The sequence below is a fragment of the Coenobita brevimanus genome, chromosome 21 (assembly GCF_032717465.1).
Source record: "Coenobita brevimanus isolate Jiangsu-jjx chromosome 21, ASM3271746v2, whole genome shotgun sequence".
Classification (NCBI taxonomy): Eukaryota; Metazoa; Arthropoda; class Malacostraca; order Decapoda; family Coenobitidae; genus Coenobita; species Coenobita brevimanus.
In genome coordinates this window covers 30,758,189-30,784,391 of record NC_136974.1, presented here as the reverse complement: position 1 = coordinate 30,784,391, position 26,203 = coordinate 30,758,189, and the positions used below count along the sequence as shown (strand labels likewise).

General features: G+C 42.5%; 1 protein-coding gene across 1 annotated transcript in view; it reads right to left on the bottom strand.

Moving 5' to 3' along the window:
• The window catches only part of Lrch (Leucine-rich-repeats and calponin homology domain protein), a 323,711-nt gene that overhangs the window by 128,665 nt on the left and 168,843 nt on the right, over window positions 1–26,203 (bottom strand). The gene's annotated exons all lie outside the window — the stretch shown is intronic.

Here is a 26,203-nt window from a genome sequence, read left to right as displayed (position 1 = left end):
CTATATCATGATCCATTATTAAATTTTTCACTACAATGACGTATTTCATCAGTCCTCCTACCATTGAACAAATATTCAATTCGGGAAAGCGCCTTCATAGTGATCGGGTTAATGGTTCATAAGTCTAACCTCTCTAGTTCGACTACAAAACCCCTCTGGAGATACAAAGAATAAAATGAACAAGCACGTTCGTCGACCGCGTGACCTGCGTCGCGTCATGAATCCGTTAAACTAGGTGTGATGATCAAACGAATGGGTGGGGATGGGCTGGGGCAGGAAAGGAAACCCTGCGAAAGTGGGCGCTGATTCAATTATTTAAATGCAGTTAAGGTTTAATTCAGATTATCCTCCAAGAATCTGAGCGTAAGGAATGGGGTACAGAAATGGAGGGGGGGGGGGGAATTAGCTGTTATTGTGGTTGGGGTGGAAGGGGCCATGAGTGTATGCCTTGTGATAATTCGTACATTAGGATTAACAGCCTGAGAGCGATTAAGGTTTATTTTAACGTTAATCTCGACAAGATAAATTCTCGCTGCTCTCATTTACCTGGCGTCTTGAGATACGGGTAAAAATACGTAATCGAAGTGAAGACATTAAGCAATCTTCTCGTATCACCAACTATATTAAATCTTTAGCTTCCTGTATCATACTCCACTACAGCAGGCCAGTTCCCTCTATCTTTCCCCATTACATTACCCGGTAAACAGTTTTAGCTTCGTATGGAGCCTTCGGTGGTCTGGTTGGTAGTATGTGAGTCCACACATTTTCTTGATCTGCGTGCATGCACCTTGGCGGAGATTTAAAAAGGTGCCGTATTACACTCTTCCATATGTTTTTACAAGTTCGCACTCCGTCCAGGTCCCGCCGATGACTGAATCAGAATTGATCACAACACAGCCACCACAAAACTTCCGCTTCTACAAAATTTCTCACCCTACTCTCCAAAACCGATCCACAACTTAAACGCATGTGTGAAACAAAAGTTGGGGGGTGGGTACAGCGACAATGTAGTGTTCTTGGACCCTAGGTACTCGAGAAAAAAAAAAAAAAATGGCTTGAATATGTATAGCAACGCGTCCATGTTAGACGCGTTCTGTTCATACAAACCTTCCTGACTTTCCCCTTCTCTACCCATTACGTCAGAGAGTCATTATCTTCTTGTTGCTACTGTTAACGTACAGCAGAGCGCCGATGTTAGATGCGTTCTGTTCATACAAACCTTCCTGTCTTTCCCCTTCTCTACCCATTACGTCAGAGAGTCATTATCTTCTTGTAGCTACTGTTATGTATGTCTGCGTAGAACAAGGTGGTGTGAAGAAAGAAGCGAGAAGAGGACCGGAGATGAAGTTAGTCTCAGGGATATACATCCGTCCGTCTCGGGAAGATAACATGTCTGGCCTTCTACCCCCGTCTCGGTCACGCTCCTTGATTCTAGTTCTAATCTCTCTCTCTCTCTCTTTCTCTCTCTCTCAGTATTTATATCGCACATATACTCATTCTACTCTTCTCACGTTCACAGTATTACTCTACCCCCCCCCCCTTCTCTCTCTCTCTCTCTCTCTCTCACTGCCATGCACTTTTCTCCCTCCTCCATCACTCACTTTCCCCTCTCTAACTCCCCTAACCTCTCGACTCTCCCCTCACACTATCCAATAATGCTCTCTCTCTCTCTCTCTCTCTCTCTCTCTCCTCTAACTAAGGGCCTCATGGTAATAATAAGATTAATTACCTAAGTTAAAGAATGGGATAACAGTGCAGATCAAAGGTGAGAGATGTGGCTTTTGTAGTTTTTCACTAATATTACTGTTACCATATGAGAGAGAGAGAGAGAGAGAGAGAGAGAGAGAGAGAGAGAGGAATAAATAAGAAGGTTGAAACCGATACAGACAGACAGAGACTAATAAAGAGAGAGAGAGAGAGAGAGAGAGAGAGGAATAAATAAGGCTGAAACTGATACAGACAGACAGACAGACTAATAAAGAGAGAGAGAGAGAGAGAGAGAGAGAGAGAGAGAGAGAGAGAGAGAGAGAGAGAGAGAGAGAGGAATAAATAAGGTTGAAACTGATACAGACAGAGACAGACTAATAAAGAGAGAGAGAGAGAGAGAGATAGATAGATAGATAGATAGATAGATAGATAGAGAGAGAGAGAGAGAGAGAGAGAGAGAGAGAGAGAGAGAGAGAGAGAGAGAGAGGAATAAATAAGGTTGAAACTGATACAGACGGACAGACAGACTAATAAAGAGAGAGAGAGAGAGAGAGAGAGAGAGAGAGAGAGAGAGAGAGAGAGAGAGAGAGAGAGAGAGAGAGAGGAATAAATAAGGTTGAAACTGATACAGACAGACAGACTAATAAAGAATGTGTTCTTGTATATAAGAATAACAATAACCAGTTTATTAATTAAGTAAGCATCTGCGTGTGTGTGTGTGTGTGTGTGTGTGTGTGTGTGTGTGTGTGTGTGTGTGTGTGTGTGTGTGTGTGTGTGTGTGTGTGTGTGTGTGTGATTAGATAGTCCTGTTTATTTTATTTCTGACCCAGTTGATGCAGAAGGATAATTACGGGTAGCATGGACTCTAACTTGCTCCTAACATTGCCTTTATTATTAAAATCCTAAGACAAACTAAGGGCCTGAAAACGTCTCACCACAGATTATCAACTTTATTATAGGCCCGATAGCAATGCACTGCCACGATCTGTTTACGTTGCACAAGTTACACCAACCACGCACTTGTCGTAATGTCCTGTTTTTGTTATTTTAAGACTAAACTTGTTATGCTAAGCGTTATCGGCTGACACACACACACATACACAAATACCAGTACTGCTACTCTCACGAATACGAGTAGTACTACTACCACTACAACCAACAACAATAATAGTAACGACAACAAAAACAACAATAATAGTAACGACAACAAAAACAACAATAATAATAATAATAATAATAATAATAATAATAATAATAATGAATATGAATAATACCAACAAGAGCAACAATAACAATAAATAATATATAACATAAAATCCAATCCTTTTGCTGGCTCATCAACAGCCTAGGTGTCCGGGATAAGCACCTAATCCAGACAGAGAGAGAGCCCAATCGCTGATCCCTGAGTGGCATTATGCGAGAACCCCCCCCCCTTTCACATCCAGTTGGAACACAATAACAACCCACACGACCACCAGGCGTCCATTTGTTTATGCATTACGTAATAAACTGCGGGCTTAAGAAATCTTTCCTCTGCCATTCACTGTAGTCACCTGCAGAACTACATCAAGTGAGTGGATAGTATATAAGAACATTAAAGCGTTCCATTTCGTTACTGGTTAGTTTTGAAAGATTTCAATTGAGTTCTGATGGGTTCGATACGCTGTAAATTACTAAGCGCAACTGTACAGTACCTGTCAATAACGGTGAGCTAGCGTGGGCCCCTCCAACACGCATGTCATGGTATACAATGACTCACGGGATGTACACACTAATAATAATTGATCGACAGTGACCAGTATATCGAATTTTTGGGTCAACAATACCACAACCAAATCAGCATCACTACCAACAATCCAAGTAGCTTCAACGTCAAAAAAAAAAAAAAAAAAAAAAAAAAAAAAAAAAGGCCATCTCGGTAACAATATGAATTTACAGAACAAGACCACACTATAAAAGATATCTGGAAAACAATAAGTACACCGAGCACCAGTACGATTCCACAACATTCACTGTGATATCTCCAACTTTCTAAATGCTAAACAGCTGTCAACGTATGTAACCTACACGTTCTCAAAACTGAGTAAAAACATGGATGGAAAACAACAGAAAATCAAAGTACCACTAAAAAACTTAAAAAAAAAAAAAAAAAAAAAAAAACTGGAAAAACATAAGCCAACCAAGTACCACCGTAAATTCTATTCAACAATATATACCGTAAATTAAAAACTTTTCCAGACAGCAGTCTGGAAAACACCCAGCCAACTCAAATACACACTCATAAAGCAAAGAGTTAATACCCCCAATGCATCGGAACTCTCAGGATAAAAGCATAATGAATTTTCAAACTTTCAAACCCTACTGTAAATATACAAACTGTACAGGCTAGCGCGTCCCTGGCAACCGCTTGGGCGTCTGGCTGGTTGGTGGGGCCGTCTGCCGAGGTAGGAGGTTTCCGCGGCAGGGGACATATCGGAGTTTATTGGGTACACGCAACACGGGAAAAGTGAAAATCCACGGCAGGAAAAATCTCCAAGGAAATTTAAACATTGCTGAAGATTCGCTGAATGTGACGTGCAATTTAGAAAAATTTCTAGATTTGCTCATTACATCTACTTACAGGCAATACCACCATTAGGAAAAGGCAAAAATTTCCAGCAAGTACAATTACTTCATATAGGTCTATTTTTGTAGATATGCCGACTGGGACACTGAAATTAAAAATACTGGTAAGTCATCAATATAATTTCCGGTTATATTCTTTCAATAGCCTGGGGTAATTTCGGGTTTACTGGATACTGGTTCATTATTGGGGATCAGTATCACCTGATTACAAAACGAATGTGTGCAACCCTACTCGTTTTCTAGTATATGAGAATCGTCCTTTATGTAATGCTGCGGGGAACTGGGAACTGACATCTCTCGGAGCGTGAGTGACATTCGTAGCTGAAGGACAGCTTTAATGGACATCCGATCTGAAAACAAAGAAACGCAGTGTGTGGTCCCACTTATATTCAGTATGACCGCATCCAAAATTACAAAAAATTATATATTCACTGTTCACAGTCATATGTTACTAGAAACATGTGGTGAGCCAATAAACGTAACAGCTACATATTTTATGGACAATGTTTATAATCAAGGTATATATATAACATCTTAGTATCCAAAACTACGAAATCGTTCATGAAATATCGTTACCTACATAAATTTCACACGATATGACGACACAGCTTTTATATTCTAGGAGGCACTGTAAATTTTTAGCAATACATCATATACACAAATTATTTTTATATCAAATATTCACTCGTGAGAACCACAGGCTACCAGAAGAAGAAATCCACCCAACCACCACCCTATCCTGAACTGTCCACGAATTTGAAAGCGTTGGTGTCCTGCAGGGTTACGTTATTTCATCCATGTATTTGGGCAAAGGATGACTGGCCACACTCATGAATGGGAGTAAAAAGAACAATATACTCACACTGTCCTTGAAATGCTTATGGACAATATCCTGTTGGAGCGACTTGGGCCACTAAACCACCAGGCGTCAACACAGTATGAAGGTTATATTTCTCCTGTTCCTAACAAGACCTAATGAGATGCCGACATGCGTTCCAGGTGTAATGCAAAGGAAGTAATGAACGGAATCGGTGGTAAGGTGTACTAAGGTATGTGCTATTACTAAAATTTAATAATGACACTAAAATGGAAATTGAAGGAAAGGTGATGAGATTAAAGGAAAGATAAAAAGTGGGATGCAGGGTAATAATAAACATATAACACACACACACACACACACACACACACACACACACACACACACACACACACACACACACGAGAGAGAGAGAGAGAGAGAGAGAGAGAGAGAGAGAGAATGTGAATGGAGGCTTGCCGGTTGCTGGGTGTGGCTTTCGAGTAAACGTTGCTCTCTCCTCTCTCTCTCTCTCAACCTGCCTCAAACTTTCTTCCCTTCCTCCCCTCACCCTCGCCACCTTCTCCCTCTCTCTCTCTCTACCAGCTCCCAACCTGCCTCAAATTTCCTCCCCTTCCTCCCCTCATCCTCTTCCTCTCTCTCTCAGCCAGCTCCCAACCTGCCTCAACCTTCCTTCTCTTCCTCTCCACCTTCTCTTCCTCTCCACCTTCTCTCTCTCTCTCTCTCTCTCTCTCTCTCTCTCAATAATGTACAGTCTCCATCAAAAGTTTCGTCGCCCCTTCCCTCTTGAGATTCCTCCCTTTTCGTTTTTCTTCCTCTTGTCGTAATTCATCTCTCTCTCTCTCTCTCTTAATAATGTACAGTCTCCATCAAAAGTTTCGTCGCCCCTTCCCTCTTGAGATTCCTCCCTCTTCGTTTTTCTTCATCTTGTAAATCATCGCGAGGGAAGAATATGTTTTTTTCCCTTCACTCTTGCTGCTACCAAACGATTTTTTTTAACGCTAGAGTGAGCTGCAGTAATAAAAATCGCTAGCTAACCTTTTTATAATACCACTTTTTATTTTATTTTTATTGCCATCAAGAGGATTTCATTCAGTTTGAGCACAGACCTCTAGTAGTAGTAGTCGTAGTAGTGGTGGTGGTGGTGGTGGTGGTGGTGGTGGTGGTGGTGGTGGTGGTGGTGGTGGTAGTAGTAGTAGTAGTAGTAGTAGTAGTAGTAGTAGTAGTAGTAGTAGTAGTAGTAGTACCCCTCCTGCACTTAACTATCCTCCTTCCAGTGTTAGGGAGGGATTGCAGGGACGTTTGTATAACCAGGCAAAGGAGCCACTCGGTTACAGCAATGTCACCACGTGAAGGTGCCCCTCTCCAGCACCACAATGAGTAAAGACGAGATACAAAGGTAAGCCATCCAGTCTGAAAAGTCTATCCTGAGCTGAAAAAAAAAATCGTCAGCAGAAAGCAAGAATGAAAAAAAGACATCATGGCAGTGAATGAGTAAACTGTTTCTTTGTCTCTTCCATCCTTCCTGTCTTCCTTCAATACACCTGCCCCCCTTTCCCCCCCCTCTCTCTCTCTCTCTCTCTCCCTCTCTTTCTCTCGCCCACCTGTCCAATTTCTATTCACCACAGCCTTCCTCCCTGACTTTCCCTCTCTGCATTCATGTCACACTCTAGTCATCTTTTCATCCCTTCCACTTCTGTTCCATCCTTCCTCCATCGCACATGACCTTTTTCTTCCAACCTTCTCTCCCTTCTGAACTCCACTCTCCCTCTTTCTCTTCCATTCTTCCTTCTCTCCCGTATTCCCTCCTACCTTCTATATTCCATCCCTTCCTTCCTCCTTCCCTCCCACCCACACATACTCCCTCCCTCTTCCTTCATTCCCTTCCTTTCATCCTTTCCTTCTTTTCGTCTTTCTCTCCCTTCCACACGTACCCAAAGAAGTCCATCCCTCCTACATTTCCATCCCTCCTTCCTAGCACTCATATCTCCCCTCAACCTACTCCCCTCCTCCAATCTCACACCCCCTTTCTCCCTCCTACTTCCATTCCAGCCCTATCTCTCTCTCTCTCTCTCTCTCCTTCCATCCTTCCTTTCTTCTCTACTTCCTTCCTTCCCTCTCTTTCATACACCTACTTCCCGCTTCCAATCTCTCTCTCTCCCTACTTTTCCCTCCCACTCCATCCATCCTCGTATCTCCTGTTCCTCCCTCCCGCCCCCCTCTCTCTCTAAATAAGCTCCTGGAACCTGCAGGTTTCAGAAATAAATATTGAACTTAGAAGTTTAGATGAACTTAGTCTTTGCCTCCCTCCCTCCCTCCCTCTCTCTCTCTCTCTCTCTCTCTCTCTCTCTCTCTCTCTCTCCTTACTGTTATGACTTTCAACCTTTCAGAGAGCCTTCGTCTTTGCTGTCCTTATCTCATTCTAGTAGTTCAGTTACTCTTCTAGGAGCTGCCTAGCATGGGCCAACCGGCCTATTGCAGTTATCCTCTCTTCTTATGTTCTTACGTTCTTTCTTTATCTTATTATAGGCCTAGTGTCAGACTGATGAGAGAGAGAGAGAGAGAGAGAGAGAGAGAGAGAGAGAGAGAGAGAGAGAGAGAGAGAGAGAGAGAGAGAGAGAGAGAGAGAGAGAGAGGCACCACGTGGCCGGCATAAAGTAATCAATAGTACACCAGACACACGCCGGTAACCCCCCTTCTCTCTCTCTCTCTCTCTCTCTCTCTTTTCCTACTCTTTTTCTAGCTTCTTGCTTCACCCTCTAATAATCTCAGCCAGATCTCTCACTCTTTTCCTCTTCCATCCTTTCTCTTCCTACTGCTCCCATTCCTACAGTAGTTTTCATACACCTACCAATCACACACACACACACACACACACACACACACACACACACACACACTATTTACCAATCTATCTACCCATCTCTCATCGTTTCTCTTTTGATTCTTTCTTCCTAGCTTTCTCACACCCCAATCAATCAGTTCCTACCGCAACTCCCTCCCTCCCTCCCTCCCTCCCTCTCTCTCTCTCTCTCTCTCTCTCCATTTGTATTTCCCACCGCTGTTACAGGCATCCAGGTGCAGTCGTAATTTATAGTGAAAGGTACTGTCGTGGGCGGGCATTTTGTATTAAGTGACTGGGAGGCTACAGTGAATACTAATATTACATAGAAATTACTTGAGGGACAAAGGGGCTAGATATTCCCCCCCCCTCTCTCTCTCTCTCTCTCAAAATAATGTAATGTAAACGTGTGTGTGTGTGTGTGTGTGTGTGTGTGTGTGTGAGAGAGAGAGAGAGAGAGAGAGAGAGAGAGAGAGAGAGAGAGAGAGAGAGAGCTGCCCTGAATGACCTAACTTCATATCCTCTATAACTTTCCTCCTCCTTCATTTTTTCTTTCTCTTCTTCCACACCTTCTTCTCTTCGGTTGTTTCTCTTCTGTTCCTCCTTTACTGTCTCTCATCGTTCTTCTCTCCAGTTCTGCCATTTCTCTCTCTCTCCCATTCCTTCTTTCCTTCCTGCCACTCTCTCTTTTTCTTCACTTCCCTCCCCTCTTCCTTCTTTCACTTCTTCCCTATCCCCCTTCTCCTCTTCGTTTATGCCCTTCCCTCCCCTCTTCCTCCTTTTCTTTCTTCCATATCCCTCTCTTCCTCCTCTCTTCTGCCGTTTCCCTCTCTTCCTCTTTCCTTCCTATTTCCCTTTTCCTTCCTTCCGTCCTTTCTCTTTCCTTTGTTCCTTCCTTCCCTCTTCTCCATTCCTTTTTTTTCTCTTCTCTTCTGCCCTTTCCTTTCTTTTCCAGTGTTTCCTTTCAATCTTCTTCCTAAAATAACCCCTTCAACACCTCTTCCTTTGAGATTTATTTTTGGATATGGCTGGTTAATTTAATTTTTGTACATTATTTATACAGAGTATGGCGATATTGAAAAGTGTTAAAAACAAAATAAAATCGCTTGGGAAGAGGTGTTAGGTAGCTTCCTCAACCAATGAGAATACCGGCCATAGCACAAGAAGAGTTAAATAAAGCAATATAGCCTTCACTGATTCCGTCGATACTAGAGGCTCTTTTAAACTGAATAAAATCTGGAAAAAGCAAAAAATAAATAAATAAACAAATAAGTAAATAGGCACTATCTTTTACCCCTCCTCTCCTGGCACATTTTAATTCTTGCTGCCACCAGATGATTTATTACACATTTAGAGGAGGCATCTTGTAGTGAGGAGGTTTATGAATGCTGGATCTAACCCCTCAGTTCGACGCTTCTCGCCTAAGATGAACACAATCGTCTGGAGAAAGCAAGAATAAAATAAAAGTGACGAAGCTGGATTTATTATGGAATTAATGCAACCTTCTCCCCAGTCTAACCTTCTCTCTCTCTCTCTCTTTCTCTCTCTGTGCCATTTCTCTTGTCATCCTTCCTTTCACTTTCATAATTCCTCTAACACTATCCCTCCCTGCAACTCTCTCTCTCTCTCTCTGCCATTTCTCTCGTCATCCTTCCTTTCACTTTTATAATTCCTCCATACTGTCCCTCCCTGTAACTGTCTCTCTCTCTCTCTCTCTCTCTCTCTTCCCTACTACTCTTCCTCTCCCTTCCAATTCTCTCTCTCTCTCTCTCTCTCTTCTCCCTCCATTTCTCCCTCTCCGTTCCCCCCATCCCCGCTCTCCCTTCCCTTCAACTCTCCCTCTATGTTCCCTCCCTCCCTCCCTCCCCTCCATTTATCTACCCTCTCTATAGCCTACTCAATCTCTCGTTCTCCCCTCCTTCACCCTCAAATTTTCCTCTCTCTATGCATACTTTTCCCTTCCATTTCCTTCTCTCCCTCCCTTTTTTTCCTCTCTTCCCTATTTATTTCCCTTTATCATCGGTACCTCCCTTTCCATCTCTCTCTCTCTCTCTCTAACATGTGGTGAGCGGATAGTGTTACCACCTGCCCGTCCTATCTGCACTGTAATCCTTAGCAACCTCACCACCTCACTCCTCTATTCTCTCTCTCTCTCTCTCCTTCTTCCTTTGCTTTCTCCTTTCTTTCCCTTCACTCCCTCTTACATCCTCTTTTTCTTTCCTTCCCTTATTCTCTTTTTTCTTTTTCCTTCCTTCCTTCCTTATTTCTCCATTTCTTTTCCACCCTTTTCCTTCATTCCCTTGTTCCTTCCTTCCTATGTAAGCCTGAACATGACCCTTACCTAACGCACCTCGCTCCTCTCTCTCTGTCTTCAATATTTCACATTATCATTATCTCCACCACCACCACCACCACCACCCTTTTTCCCATATAATGATGAAGTCAACTTGCATCTAGAAACAAAGGGAAAGTATGAAGGTGGGAGGGTTATCAACAGTACGCCTTTTTCTTTTTTTTACACATATAACATGCCCACATTTCTGCTCATTACTTTCCTTCTTTACTGACTTTAGAGTAAAAACCATTATTTTTAGTCTTGTTGCCGCCACATCATCATTATTAAAGTTACATATGTCCTTTCTTACTGATGAGGAAAGTCTCCATTACACATTGACACCGATGCCATCCGCTACCATAAATTTTCTATCAGATAATTATACTTTGGCTTAATGTGACAGCTGTTGTCTTAAGTGGGAGTACCTACGTTAACATGGCTTTCAGCTTTGATCTCACTTTACTTATAAACACAAGCCTTATCGTTCATTTTATTTGTCATTTTTCTTCGTCATCATTATTTACTTTGAATCTTCTGCATCAACCTCAGTCACCTGTCGTTATGTCTTTACTCCCATCAGGTGTCTGTCACTACGCCATATCTTATTCTCATCACGAATTTCTCTGCCGCCTTACCATAATGTATATTCTCAACACGTATTCCTTTAGATACTTCGGTAAGAACATTTCGTAAAACTATCAAAGTATTTTGGAAGGATAATTAGTTTTCCTTGTCACGTTTTCCTCTTCATTCACCTAAAACTTATGACAATGATCGAGTTTAAACAAGAAACAAATCACCACCATCACCATCATCACCAAAACCACTACCTTACTTCCCACTAATAAATGTGGAATGTATACAAAAATGGTAGCAGAACAGCAGAACAGGTGCACGAGAGCGCGCGCGCGCAAGCACACACACACACACACACACACACACACACACACACACACACAAGTAAATAAATCTTCATCGTGATAACCATCGCAACTCTACTTCTTCCTGATAAACGGGGCGAGGAGAACAGAACACATAAATAAAGGAGCCAGCAGAAATGAAAAACTACCCAAGCAAATTTATGAACAAAAACTAAATACAGATATACAATAAACTCAGAAGGTAATTCAAGGTGACATCATCATCACCATCATCCTAACCCTACTTCCTCTTATTATATGGGAAATAGGAATAGGGCAGTATAAATAAATAAATAAAAACACAAATAAATACATAAATAGATAAATAAGGAACTAAATAAATAAATGTAAATAAAAACGAAATCCCACACGGTAACCTGAACTGAGAAGATACGACCAAGGCCAAGGAAACTCGAGCGTGGCCATCTTAACCTGAGCTGGTTTAATCACACACAGAACTCGCTTAATCTCACCTCTGCTCATGTAACTTACCTGATCTCACCTGTTCTGTCATCATCATCATCATCATCATCATCATCACCACCACCACCACCACCATCGTAACCTTACCTTCTACAATTTACACTAACCAGCATCAATTTAGCGTACTCAGCCCTTCACAAACTTCTAACCTAAATTTGACACTACATATCTCAATTTAACTCACACATATTCAAACTTAACCTATCAGTAAATAACTACCTAATTAAACCCATTCCAGCCCAGCCTAACCTAACTTTAGTCAAATTCTGTTTTATATCTCTGCCTTATTATTTCAAATCAATCAACCAAACTTAACCAAACCTAATCAACCAGTCCCAAGCAAAATCATGCCAAACCACCTTTGCGTGACCTGGTTTAACTTTTCTAAATACACCTCGTACAACGTTACTTGCACTGATGTAACAACCTAGTGTGACGTGTTCCACCACCACTACCGTAGCCTTATCCTATATTAGATCCCCCACCCCCCCAAAAAAGGGGAGGGGGTAAAAACAAAACACTGAGACGTACCATCCGGGGATCCAGCGAAAATGAATCGATTTCCATGCACTCATCATTCAAGGTTTCAACCAGAAGAGATAGTTACTTACCTAACCTAACCCTTCACCTGCCTCAATCTAAATAAAGCCTACTTATCTAATCTGATCTCATCTAATCCATCACCTATCCTAACCTAATCTTCACTATAACTTAATGATGAAAAGTAACCAACCCTAAACCCTAGACATAAAATAAGCCTAGCCTAATCTAACCTAAACAAGCTTAATCTGACCTGATCTAACCAAACCTACGCTATCTCAACATATACAATACGCCTAACATATCCTAGAACACTCTCGAATCCGCTACCCTTACCTAAATCGACTTCCAGAATCTTAAACCTTACCTAACATATCCTCACCTAACTTTTACAGCATTTCCAACCTGACAACTGATGCTCAACTGGATTCACAAAGCTATGATCAGTTTCCTATGCTATCCGTGAATTATTTTGGTAGGAAAAGGCAAGGAAAGATGATTGCACAAACGTCTATTACTCCACCTTCTAACACAGATCTTAGTTACGAGGCAAGGTGGGTCGTAAGTCTGTGAGTCGAGGCCCAAGTCAGCACTACCACCATCTCAATCATCGCTACTACCACCCACAACCAACATCACTACTACCACCCACAACCACCATAACTACTACCAAACCACCATCGCTACCACCACCACAACCTCCACAACCAAGCCCAACATTTCGTCCTAGGATCTTCTGAACGTGATACTGGTGGACTGCAGGCTGAAGCTGTCTTCCTCTTGCAGTACACCAATTTCCTTTCAGGGGATAGGGAGAGAGCTGATAGACGTTTGTGTGTCCGCTGCCCCGCAATGTATATCGGTGCCATCACGTGAGGGCATCCCATTCCAGCACCACATTTCGCCCTGTATGTAGCTACCAAACACATCTTTTGTTCTTCCTAAATCAAAAAAGAAAGTCTAGTTACGTGTGGCGAATGTTTGTATGCCTTTGTGAATCCAGGCCCATGTCAACAACACGACCATCTTCATCACATGTACTACCAACTGACAAACCACCAGCAAAACTTCGCTCTAAAATATCCAACACGTCTCGTAATTCTTGCTCTTCCTATTAGAAAAAAAAAAAAAAAGAAGAAGAATGTCAGTCAATCTTGCTGTTAAGTTTGTAGCACTACCATCAACTATAATCACCATCACTGCCTTGCCAACCACCCACAACGTTTCTCTCTAAAAGTACCTGGCTCGACTCCCGTCTCTTCTTCCTACAAAACCAAAGCCTATACTCTGTCCACTTTAACTTGGTCAAAATTTGGCATCTCTTCATCTTGAATTATAAGTTATAACAAGTGTACTTAGATTCCCGTCATGAAGAAGTGCTATTCGGTACAGATCCATAGTACTGTCTGGGTACGGAGTCGCAGTATGTTTTATTCTGCCACTGAGTAAGGGGAAACAGGCTAAAGGAAGAAAATCTCCAAGTCAGGATACAACTGATCGTGCCTTATCGGACCTAAGTCAGCAGCAGCACCATCTTCACTACCTAGCAACCACGCCCAACGCCTCGCTTTAAAAGTATCTAAAGCAACCACCCATTCATTCCTACCCCAAAACACTCCCTCCCAGACTACTATTACAAAAATCACAAGAAATTTACAAACTAGACAAAAAAGAGAGCTCAAAAACATAAAAACATCGGCATGGCAGGGGTAGGAGGCATGAATTCGATCGATCGCGTGTTTACACATGGGGGCGGCCATATTGGATTCTGGAGAGGGGGAGGGTGGTAACGTTGCGCATCTCCCGGCGCACTTGTCTCATCTTCTCCATGCTCTCTCCCTCTTCCCTCCTTCCCTTATCTCTTTCGCTCCTACTTTTCCCTTCCCTCCCTCACTCTACTCCCCCTTCTCTTCACTGTCTCTCCCCACCTCCTCTTCCTTCCTGTCTCTTACAACACTTCCTTCCTTTTTCTTCCTTCCCTCCCGTCTCTTACAATACTTTCCTCCTCCTCCTTCCTTCCTGTAAATTCCTCTTTCCTTCCATCCTCCTCTTATCCCTCCATGCCTCTTCCCTTCTTTCTCCCTATCTCATCTTTTCTTCCATGCATCGCCCCTTCTTTATTCCCAGTCCCTTCCCTTCTTACTCTGGTGTTGCTGGACACACACACACACACACACACACACACACACACACACACACACACACACACACACACACACACACACACACAGAGCAATGTATACTGAAGATCGAGGAGGGAAAAGTTTTGAGGGAAGACTGGAGAAGGAAGGAGAAATTGGGAGGAAAATCAGCGATGGGAGGGGGGATGGGTAGAAAATAGGGATTACAAAAAGAGTAAAAAAGGTAAAAAAAAAAAAAAATGAAAAGTAGCACATATAAAGGAAAAAAGAACAGTCAACAGTGAATAAGTCAAAATGAATAGAAACATGTGAAAGCACTATCATTATCATCGTCACCACATCATCAAAATCATCATCGTCATCGGTTATCATTATTATCACCATCACTATCATCATCATTATCATCATCACCTCAACCCTCATTCCCAACTGGAGGTGAGGTGAGGAAGCATCCGGAAACAAAGAGGCACCACAAAAGCAAGAGATTTACCACTGATCATCATTTTCATCATTATCATCCCATCCAACAATTCCCAACATACACTAAGAGATGGGGAAGGCTGGACCATGAAACAAAGAAAGTAAGCACAAACGTAGGAGAATTATCTTCATCGCCATCATCAATAACAACAAAAAAACAACAATAACATTACCATCAACAACAATACCACCATCATCATAAAGAAGATATCGTTTCTGCCCAACTCCCAACTAAAGGATATGGCGAGGTGGGATCCGGAAACAAAGAAAAAGAAGAATGGAGAACTATCAAGCAGTATACAAAATATTCACACACAAAAAAGCATATTAAGAAGGGGAAATTATGAAAAGAAAAGGGCTGAAGAGGGAAAGTAAGGCAAAAGCTAGGATACTAACGAAGAGGAGAGAACTGGCAAAAGAGAGAGATGAATGAGAAAGAGCAAACACAAATGAATGAAAAGCAAAGACTGAAAGAAAATTATGAAAGATAAGAAGAGCGAATGATGAGAAATACTATGCTCGAGTAAGAGTGAAATCAGATTTTAAAAAAAAGCGAATGAGAAAACGACAGCGGAGTAAAAATAGGAGAAGAAGACAAAGGCGAAATGGAAGAAAAAGGGAAAGGGAAACGAGAACACACACACACAAAAGTTTGATAAAAACGATAAGAAGAAATAAGCTAAACAAATAAATAAAAAGGAGAGAAATACGAGAAGAGCGTGGCAGAGAAAATGCGGGAAAATCAAGAAAAAGAACAACGAAAAAAGGAAAGCAATGAGACAAAGGAAAATGACAAAAGAGGGGTGGGGCACAGAAATTAAACTCGAAAAATTTAAAAAACGAAAGACAAAGAAGAGGGGGGGCAAAACGAAACTTAAGACGAAGAAACGTAAAGAGAAAATTAAAGATAAAGAAGAGTGACAAAGAAACAAGACAAATAAAAGAGAAAATAAAAGCCAAAACAAAGATGTGAGAGAAAAAAAGAAACTACGGAAAGAGAGAAGGGAAAGAAATAGAGGACAAAAGAAAGAAATAAGAGGAATGCGGAAAGCTAACAATGGCAAAGAAAGAAAGGAATGAACGATAAGGGCGTTGTTTAGCACTGACGTCACCTTCTTAACCAGCTGTGTAATTATTAGCTCTTGACACGAAGGAAGGAAGGAGGGAATGGAATGAATGAATGAAGGAAGGAGGTAAGGAAGGGAATGAAGGGAGGGAAAGAAGTGAGGACATGGAAGGATATCTGGATGGAGGAAGGAAGGAAAGAATATGAATGAATGAATGATGAATGAAGGAAAGAAGGAGAGGATGAAAGGAGGGAGGGAAGGAAGGAAAGAATATGATGGATGGATGGATGGATGGATGGATGGATGGATGGACGGACGGATGGATGGATGGATGGATGGATGGAAGGAAGGAAGGAAGGAAGGAAGGATGGAAGGAAGGAAAAAAAGAAGAAAGGCAGGCAGGCAGGAAGGAAGGAAGGAAGGTAGGAAGGGTAGAAAAATTAGGCAAAAGAATGAGTGAAAAAATGAATATACAGTATGAAGAATGGAAGAGGGATAGAAACGAGTCCGAATGAATGACAGAAGAAGGAAGAGAAATGAAACGAAGAGAAAAGAAGGGAAAGGAAGACAATGAAACGAAGGGAAAGGAAGAGAATGAAACGGAGGGAAAGGAAGAGAATGAAACGAAGGGAAAGAAAAGGAATGATATGAAGGGAAGAGAAGGGAAAGGAATAAAACGCACATACCGACGTGAATGGATGGGTTGGGCCTGAACTGCTGTATCCCCACAAGAAACAAATTTTTTTTTTCTCCTCTCATTTGGATACAGTTCTACTAATAAGGGTTAGGCAATCAGTGAAAAAAGAACGCTTACAAAAATGCCTATCAACTGTACGTGGCTCATTTTGTTTTATTTCCCTCCATTCTTCCGTCACTCATTCGTTCATTCATTCAATTTTCTATCCTTCTTACCTTCTTCATATATTCGTTCATTCACTCACTCTTGGGTCTCGTTTTTTCTACCCTTCCTTCTTCTTTCCTTCCTTTCTTCCTTCATCCCACTCTCCCTCCCTCCCTTCCAATTTTTGCAAAGTACGTGGGTAAAAAACGGGAAATTATACACCATATATACCGTTACTCTCGTATTACATAAGAAAAAAATGCCATTACACTTTAGGTCTGCCCTTTATATTGCCAAGTGACGTATTATACTGTACACAGAGGGTGCTGCAGCTCTCCCAACACCCACCAAACCCTCCGGAAACCAAGCCGGCAGGATATCAGACAGAAAAAACAGTCTACCGGAAGGATAACTTTGTGGGAAATTTTGTGGGAAAGCCAGAAATCAGACGTCATCATCTAACTATGTCGTTCGGAGTATCTAAATAAAATGGATTAGTTAGTGGAAAAGACGGAAGGAAGGGAGACAGGAAGGAAGAAACAGCAGAGGGAAGAAACAGTGGAAGGATGGGAGGGAGGGAGGAAGAAAGAAAAAAGATCCAAAAATAGGGAACACGGAATGAAAGCGGAGAGGGAGGAAAAGATTAAGGGAGAATGGAGGGAAGAAAAGAAGGAAAGACGAAGTGAAGGAAGGAAGGAAGGAAGGAAGGAAGGATCGGCCAAGACAGAACAGGGGCTGGGAAAGAAGGCGAGAAGAAAAATAAATGTAAAACGAGACACGATAGGAGGGAAGAAGAACCAAACAAGATTATAAGCGAATAAATTACAATAAGAGAAAATTTAAACACAGAATAAGAGATAATGAAACTAAGATATTCAAGTTAATTTAAGTAGATACGAAAGAACTGCAAAGACACAGTTGAGAGAGAGAGAGAGAGAGAGAGAGAGAGAGAGAGAGAGAGAGAGAGAGAGAGAGGTCGCAAACACGATTACAGGCACATAAACTCCAATAGAAAGAGGCATAAAAGAAAATATCATGTAACCTGACCCCAAACACCAACATGTATAAAAGAATAAATGGCTCGAACACTTCAGATCTTCCCTTCGATTATTATTATTATTTTTTTATCAGGCTATCAGTACTCAATTATATTCAATTTACGAAGGACTTGTGATTATGAAAGGATTAATGACAGCTATACCCGAAGGACTGTTAATTATAAAAGGATTAATGACAGCTATACCCGAAGGACTTGCAATTATAAAAGGATTAATGACAGCTATACCCGAAGGACTTGTAATTATGAAAGGATTAATGACAGCTATACCCGAAACACTGCTGATTATAAAAGGATTAATGACAGCTATACCCGAAGGACTTGCAATTATGAAAGGATTAATGAAAAGTACATGCAAGGTATGTTTCCTCAACGCTAAATAAATTCATTTGGTCATAACACGAATAAAAAGGACGCCTGTTCGTTGAATAGGTTGGGGCATCTACGAGAGCTCTCCTGAAAGTTTACGAAAATCATCTGACAGTCTGGGAGTATTGGTAACAAAAACTAAATAATAACGATGTCGTACTGAGAGGGATTATCGTTTCTGACTTCTTTACTACAGAACGCCTCCCCGAAGCTGAAAATCGTCTGGCAGTAGCAAGGCTGAAGACAGTCAGCTTTATCGGCGACATCAAGGAACACTATTCGAGCACTGGTGCCTTTATAACTCGTTCAGATCTACTCAGGTCAATGAAGATCAGTTTAGGATATGTTCATGAATGCACCTCACAACGACGGCCCCAATAGTGCAATGGTTTTCAAGATATGACAGTTCACGTCTTTCAAGTTTATAAGGATCCGTCACGTCCATAAAATCAGTGCACATCGTTTAAGGTTGGCCGTATGACTATGGAGGCATGTTCAAAATAAACACCGGTAAATAAACAAACTCAACCGGTGCATTTTTAAGAAAGCCTATAGTAATTCAGTTCGTACTGAGAGTGATAGGCTGGGATGGAGATCAGTGGGAGGGGATGATACGTGTAAACCCTGTAGATATGGGCGTCGTAGGATGACTTCTATGAACTGGTGAAGCTCTCTCCCGTAACGACAAAACTGAAGAAGGTTATGGTAGGCACGCACCACTCTCGTCTTCCATATGCGGGTAAAAATGAACCGAAATACAGCTATAACTACAGGAGAATATACAAAAAGCAGGACCAGCCACCGTTAGGCAAGAATAACGTCACCAACTTAACCATCTGTGTCCTTGTTTATTACCTCTTGTCAACGCTCGCTTCCTGTCCTACTTCTTGCACTTATTTAATCTCTTTCGCCCTAAATCTTAGTAATTTCCCTTTCCTTCGTTCATGCTTACTATAGTCTCTTAATTCACACTGAACTATTTCCTCATTACATTTCAATGGATATTTTTTTCCCGTTTTTTAAGCCTTTCCTCCATTCATAAATTATAATACATCTTCGCTCACTTTCTTCTTCGTTCTCCTGTGCTTTCTCCAGTCACATTTACGGTCTCTCTCTCTCTCTCTCTCTCTCTCTCTCTCTCTCTCTCTCTCCCCAATACCCCTTATCTCTCCCTCCTCTCCCAGGCACACACACACATTATCATCACTATTAAGTAAGAGAGACAGGGCAAACTAATGCAATCAGGAAGGAAGGAAGGAAGGATGGGAGGAAGGAAGGAAGGAAGGATGGGAGGAAGGAAGGAAGGAAGGTAGGATAGAAGCAAGGGAGAAAACAATGAATGAATGAACGAAGAAAGGAAAGAAGAGACGAACACACATACCTTATCAAAATTAAAATACGCAGAGTAAGCTAATGCATTCACGAAAGGAAGGAAGGAAGGAAGGAAGGAAGGAAGGATGGAAGGAAGGAAGGAAGGATGGAAGGAAGGAAGGAAGGATGGAAGGAAGGAAGGAAGGAAGGAAGGAAGGATGGAAGGAAGGAAGGAAGGAAGGAAGGAAGGAAGGAAGGACGGACGGAAGGAAGGAAGCTGATGAACTAGAATTATCTGCCGCGTCAACTGAGGAAAGATTTTGATGAGTGTGAGTGATGAAGTGAATAAGTGAGAGAAGAAAAGAAAGGAGATGGGAAGGAAAAATGGAATGAAAAAGATATCCAGGGAAGAAGGAGACAAAGAAACAGGGAAGGAGGGTCGAAGGAAGAAAATAAGGAAGGGAAGAAGTGATGGGAATAAAAGGAAGGATGAGAAAGAAAGGAGGGGGGAAAAGCAGCGTTACAGAAAAAAAGAAATAACTGGGAGAAAAGGGAATTTCTGTCTGTCTGTCTGTCGTGTCTGTCTGTCTGTCTGTCTCTCTCTCTCTCTCTCACCCGAAGTTCACTGGGGAAAGCTGCCCTCTGCTCCTCTTGCATTCAGTTCCTTCATTTTATATACCGTTATATTTCTTCAGCTTTCTCTTAGCTATTTCTTCTCTTTTCCCCGTTTTTCTCCCATTTTCACTTTTTTACCTTAACTACTTTTCTCGTTTTTCGTTTTCCTATTTTTCCATTTTCACTTTTTCTTAAAATTCTCCCATTCTCACTTTTTTTTATATTTTCCCTGTTTTTCTCATTTTCACTCATTTAGCATAGTTTTCTTCCCTTTTCGCTTCCCTTTTCTTCATTTTCTTTTATTTCTTAATTTCTTCTTTTCATATATTCATGTTTTCTTTATCTTTTTTCCTGCGTTCTTTTCTCGTACTTTACTTCACAACGTCAACCTATCTATCTATTGCCAGACGCCTCAATACCGTTCGGGGTGGCCACAAACAAATCGCCTCCACGTCGCCGTCCCTCGCCATTTCACAGCCCTGCTCCCAACTCACACCCCCCTCTCTCATATACCTCTTCACCCCATCCCTCCATCTCATCCTCGGCCTCCCCCTCCCTCTCCCCCCCTCCACCTCACAACGTCTTGTCGTTTAATCAGTTTTCCTTCTCTTTATTATTGCTCTTGTTTCTCTCTTATTCACTCTTGTTTTCTTTAATTTTCGTTTATTATCATTTTTTTTGTTCATTTTTCCTTTCATTTTCTTCAGGTAGTCTTTATTCACTTATTTTCGTCTCACTTCACATATGCATTTTTCCTTACCTATAGAGAATGGGGGTGGTCATTCACTCACTTTCAGCTGATATCATCTTTCTCTCACATTTTTCTTTTTCTCGACAAAAGATAATCGATTTACCTGCTTTCACAGCAATTCTTTATCCTCTCACTGATCTTATCTCGACAGAATGGCAGACTTTATTCATTCCTTCATTTCGCTTCATACTCTTTTACTTCCTCTTAACACCATAAGTTATCATTCGCTTCTATTTTGGTTCCCTTAACTTCCTTTTTTTCTTCCTTGCTGCATGTACCCCATTCACTTAATCTAATCGCGCTTCTTATTCTTCCCAATTTCCTTATCTTGACTAATTATCATTCACTTATCTTTACTTCCCTTCGCTTCCTTTTTTCTTCATTGCTGCATTTACTTCATTCATTTACTCTACTCTCACTTCATACCTTTTTCAATCTTTCTTAATCTTGACATATTAAGTTACTCTTCAATTTTTTCCCTTCACCTCCTTTCATTTTCTTCATTTCTGCACACCATTCACATGCTTAAATCTCGCTTCACCATCTTAAGATTTTCTCGACAGACTGGGAGCCATTTTTCACTCAGGTATATATTAATTCCTCACTTTCCATCACATACAAAAAATTGTACGTATTGACTCACTGAATCTCTCTCTCTCTCTCTTACTTTATTTTTAGAACCTCCAGATGATTTTATTAAACTTGGGATGGACTGTGTCTACCGTCCCAGTCTGAAGTCTCTCCCAGGCTGAATAAAAATACCTGAAAGTTGTAAGAATAAAGTGAAAAATATATCGCAGGATTCAAGGAGGGAGACCTGGCCTGAGGTTTATATATGGCACTCCAAGGTGTGTTCAAGGCTGGCCCAAGGTACAGTGAAGGAAACAATTATCATCCCAGTTTCGTCCGATAAAAATTTACAAAGGGCGAAAGAAAATGAAAATCCTGTCTCGACTAGTGAGTGTCTCAGAAGCTTCGATTTTTCCGCTATGTATTCGTCAGACGTTGGGAAATTCTCTCTCTCTCTCTCTCTCTCTCTCTCTCTCTCTCTCTCTCTCTGTGCAGGCACTAATGACGATGAGAAATCCAAGGAGGGGAATAAAAGAAGGAAAGGAAGGAAGAAAAGGCGATGGGAGGAGGGAGGCAGGCAGAAAGAGAGAAAGTGAATAAGTTGATTGGGTGAGGGGAGGGAGGGAAAGAGGGGTAGAGATGGAGGGAGGGAAAGAGGAGTAGGGATGGAGGGAGGGAAAGAGGGGTAGGGATGGAGGGAGGGAAAGAGGGGTAGAGGTGGAGGGAGCGAAAGAGGGGTAGAGATGGAGGGAGGGAAAGAGGGGTAGGGATGGAGGGAGGGAAAGAGGGGTAGGGATGGAGGGAGGGAAAGAGGGGTAAGGATGGAGGGAGGGGAAAGAGGGGTAGGGATGGAGGGAGGGAAAGAGGGGTAGGGATGGAGGGAGAGAAAGAAGGGTAGGGATGGAAGAGGGAAAGATGGAGGTGGTAGTTAAGGTGGAAGAAGAAAGTGAGGGAGGGAATGATAGGAAGAGAAGGCAGTGGGGGGAATGGAGGGGGAGAAGAGAGAGGGAGAGCTGATAAGTTGATTGGATGAGCGGGGGAAAGGAGGAGAGAATGACAGGGAAGGAGAGGGAGGAGGGGGAGAGGCAGAAAAAGAGGGGAAAAAAGAAGGAAGGGATGGAGGAGGGAAGCGAAAAGACGGGGAAGAGGAAGAGTAAGAGATGGAGACACGAAACAAGAATGTGAGGGATAGGGAAAGAACAGTAAGGAAAAAAAAAAGGGGGGGCAGGAAAAAAGATGGTGGGGTGCAAGAGAGAGGGGAGAGACAGGGAAACATAAAGCGAGAAAGGAAAAGAAAGAGACAGAAATGACAAGGATGAGGGATGATGGAGTGGTAACAAGACGAGATATGGAGGAGGAGGGAATGAGGAGGACGAGGAGGGAAGGGAGGAAGGAAGACGAGGAGAAACATAAAAAAAAAAGAAGGGGGGGGGATGGAAGGCATTGCATGAAGGAAGAAGGAAAAATGAAGGAAAAGTGAATGAAAACGGAGAGGAGAATGGGGGAAGAAAACAAAGGGAAGTGAAGAAAAGAAGGAAAAGGGAGAGGAGAGGAGGAAGAAAACAAAGGGAAGGGATGAAAAGAAGGAAGAAAGAGAGGAAGGTGAGAAAAGGAAATGGAAAGGAAATAAGGAGAAAGGAGGAGAGGAAGGCGACAAAAGAGAAATGATGAAAAGACAAGAAAGGAAAAAGAAAAAGAGCGAGGAGGAGAATGAAGAGGAGGTGAGGGAACAGATGGGAAAAGAGAAAAAAGGAGAGTGACAGAGGGGAAGAAGGGAGGAAAGTAAAGAAGAGGGAGGAGGAAGGGAAGAAGAGTGAAATGAGGAGAATGAGGGAGGGGAAAAAGGAAGGAGAGCAGAGGCAGGAGAGAAAGGGAGGAGGGTGGGAGGAGGAAGTGAAAGGGAGAAAGATAAGAGAAGCGAGAGGATGATAAAACTGACCAGCAACGATACGAGAGAGAGAGAGAGAGAGAGAGAGAGAGATTGGCGAGGGTGGGGGGGGGGGTAATTGATTGGTCCGTAATAAGAGAAACGAGGAGACAAGGAAAGGATGGCAAATGGGCAAATAACAAGGAAGAAGCCACTCAAGGAAAAAATATATATATATATAAGACAAGAAGAAGGAACTAGCTGTTTTATACCCGAAAGAATGTGTAAATGAATAGAGAGAGAGAGAGAGAGAGAGAGAGGAAGTGGGGAGGGGGAAGACAATACGAGGTGAAAATGGAGGAAGGAAAAAACGTAGAAAAACTAATGAAGAAAGGCAGAGAAAAGAAAGATGTAGAATGGAGAGGAGAAATAGAGGAAACAAAAGAACAGGGAGAGGAGGGAATGAGAGAGGAAATGACGAAAGGAAGAAAAAAAGGGAAACGCAAGGGAGAAAATAATGAAGGGAAAGAAGCACAAGAGACAGAAAAAAAGGCCGATGAAAGAATGAAGGTAGAGAAAGGAAGGTATGATGAAAAGATGGAAGGAAAAGATAAACGAAGATCATAAGAAAGGCAAGAAAGCCAGAATAAAGGCAGAAATATTGGTGAGGAGGAGGAGGAGGAGGAGGAGGAGGAAGAAAAAAAAATGGAAAGAGTATAGGGATGGGGAAAGAGGAAGAAGGAGAGAGAGAGAGAGAGAGAGAGAGAGAGAGAGAGAGAGAGAGAGAGACTGCCGAGGTGCAGAGAGATGGAGTGGAGTGGAACGGAGTGGAATGAAGGGGAAAAAGTGGAATGGAGAAAGGCGGTAGGGAAGGAAGCTAGAAAGTTACTTAAGCTTACACATACCTTACGGTCGAGAGAGAGAGAGAGAGAGAGAGAGAGAGAGAGACAGTGATCAAGGCGCAATAAGAAAAGAACGAGGGAGAGAAGATATAAAGGAAGGGAGGAGTGAAGGGTGGGGAGGAGAGAAAGGGACGGAGGGGAGAGAAAGGGACGGAGGGGAGAAAAAGGGGAGGGAAAATGAGAGACGGGGGAGATGAGGTCTAAATGGGAGTGAGGGGTGGAAGAGAGGGGAGAAAAAAGGAGAAGGGAGGGGAGGAGAGAGAGTGAGGGAAGAAAAGAAAAAAATATGGAGACAGGAGGAAAGTGGCGAGAGGAGAAAAGGAGAGGAGAGGAGGGAGAGGAAAGGACGATAAGAAAGAAAATGCAGTGAGGGGGGAGGGAGAGGGTAGGAGAGAAGGCAAGGAGAGGGGGAGACAGACAGATAGATAAGGGGAGAGGGGGAGGGGAGATAGACAGATAGAGGGAGAGGGTAAGGAGGAAACAAGAAAGGATGAAGGGGAGGCGGGAAGGGGGGACTAATGAAGGAGGAGGAAAGAGGGAAGGGAGAAAGAGAAGGAAGGACGAAAGGAGAGACAGAAGGAAGGAAGAGAGGAGGAAGGGAAGAGGGGAGGAAGGGAAGAGGGAAGGAAGGGAAGAAAGGCATATGACTGATCCGAGGAAAAATGAAATAAAATGAGAGGAAAGGAAGGAAGGAAAGGATGGAAAGCAAGGAAGGAAAGGATGGAAAGCAAGGAAGGAAAGGATGGAAAGCAAGGAAGGAGAGGGAGGGGAAAGAATGGAGGAAATGGAAGGAACAAAGGGGAGGGATGGAGAGGGAAGTGAAGGGAAGGAAAAGAAGGAAACTGAGGAAGAATGAATGAAGAAAGGAAGGAAGGAAGGAAGGAAGGAGAGGTGATGGAGGGAGAGAGGGAGGAGGGTAGTATTGATGCTAAGTAGCGTTGGGTGTTGCTAGGGAGGGAGGGAGGAAAAGAGGGAGGAGAGAGAGGAAAGGAGAGAGAAAAGAGAGGAAGGGAAGGAGGAAAGAGAGAATGGAAGGGAAAGAAGAGAAGAAATGGAGTGGGATGGGTGAAACCAACGAGGAAAAAAGAGGGAAAGGTAGGAAGGATGGATGGAAAAGTTGATGCAGGGAAAGTGAGGGAAGGAAGAGAGCAAAATGGGAGAGGTAAGGAAGGAAAGTGATAGAGGGGAGGGGGTAATAAAGTAAGGGAGGGTATTATGGGCGGAAAATAAAGGAGGAAAGGAGGGAGGGAGGGCAGGAAGGGAGGATAGTATTGATGTAAACTGGAACTGAGAGGGAGGGAGGGAGGGAGAACGAGAAGCAGGGGAAGGGGGAAAAAAGTAGGGAAAGGAAGGGTGGAAGGGAAAAACTGTGGGAGAGTAAAATACAGCAGAGAAGGTGAAAAAACAGGGAAAAAGAGAGGGAAGGAAAGAATGAAGGAGGGAAGGAGGGAAAGAAGGAAGGATAGTATTAATGCTAGGTAGAACTGGGAGTTGCTAGGAAGGGAGGGAAGCCAGAGAGGGGAGGCAGGGAGAAGAAATTAGCAGGGAGGGGGGTGAGAAGGGGAAATGAGGGAAGAAGAAAAGAAGGCAAAGAAAGAAGGAGAGAGAACAGGGAAGGGAAGAAAAGGAAAGAGGAGGGAGAAAATGGGGAGATGGAAGATGGAAGGAGAATGAAAAGAAGTGAAGAAAGAAAGCAGAAAGAAGAAATGGAAGAAGAAAGGCATGGAAGGAAGGGGTAAATAAGAGGAAGACATGAAGAAAAAGAGAGCAGAGGGGAAGGGACAAGGGAAGATAGAAGGAAAGAGAAGAGATGGGTAGACAGAAAGGGAAGAGACGAGATGGGTAGAAGGAAAGGGAAAAGAATAGATGGGGAGAAAGAAAGGAGGGAGGGATGGGAAAATGGGAAAAGGAGGAAAGTGAATGAAGAAGGGGAAAACAAGAGAGACTACAGAGATGGAAGGAA